The sequence below is a fragment of the Octopus bimaculoides genome, chromosome 4, assembly GCF_001194135.2.
Source record: "Octopus bimaculoides isolate UCB-OBI-ISO-001 chromosome 4, ASM119413v2, whole genome shotgun sequence".
Lineage (NCBI taxonomy): Eukaryota > Metazoa > Mollusca > Cephalopoda > Octopoda > Octopodidae > Octopus > Octopus bimaculoides.
The window spans coordinates 101,141,670-101,142,637 of NC_068984.1; the positions used below are offsets into that span (position 1 = coordinate 101,141,670).

A 968-nucleotide genomic window follows, 5' to 3' on the forward strand; every position below is an offset into this window, starting at 1 on the left:
CAGGCATCCCATCTCAAAGAAATCTATTCCATGTGCGTCACAAATAGTCCCGTATGAAAAAAGTCCCGTGTGAAGGGATTACGGTTTAACCACCTAACTTAGAGGTATCAAGTTCTATGTGTGCCATAAATATCGCCATCCATTTAGAGAAAAATTTGTAGTTTAGAATCAGTAGTTCTTTGACTGCTATTTCTAAATTTTCAGTATGTTGGAGAAGCAACTCAATGCTAATCCCTGTATATTTATGATGATAAATGTTTTTACCGATAAAGGTTTTTTCATACTGAACTACTTGGCAAAATTGTTAATTATTAATTCTATTATTAATTGACGATTCCCTGCCCTTATTCTTGTATACGTATACATATATATAGATATAATTTGATTGGAGGCAATACGAGCGGAAACTACAGGGACATGACCTATTATCCAGCAGAATATACGATATATATGCACACTTACTTCGACATTAATAAAACGGCGTAAAGCTCAACATAACAGAAGAAATATTTTTAGATATTTTCGGGCTTATAAAAATATGTATATGTCTATATGCTTGTATCTTATTATGTTGAGCTTTATGCCGCTTTATTAATGTCGAAGTAAGTGTGCATAGGTCATGTCCCTCTAGTTTTCTGATCGTATTATCTCCACTCAAATTATAAATTGGAACTTAGCTCAACTTGAGCACTTCGATTCTAGCCTGTCTACGAGTATTGTTAATTAATAACAATATCTATAAAATAATATAATTTATATATATACATACACACACACACACACACATTCGAAGCACTGCTAGAATGTTAAAACTTAGTGCGCATGCACAGCAAATTTCAAGGTCAACCTTTGCCAAGCGGCTTTACTCTGTGTGCTTTAGCTTCGTTACAATGGCAACAGTCCGAATACTTATTGATCAGACCTCATATATATATATATATATATATATATATATATATATATATATA

At 32.5% G+C, this 968-nt stretch overlaps 1 long non-coding RNA gene across 1 annotated transcript in view; it reads left to right on the forward strand.

Moving 5' to 3' along the window:
• LOC128247687 (uncharacterized) overlaps positions 1 to 968 on the forward strand; it is a 14,158-nt gene that overhangs the window by 963 nt on the left and 12,227 nt on the right. The gene's annotated exons all lie outside the window — the stretch shown is intronic.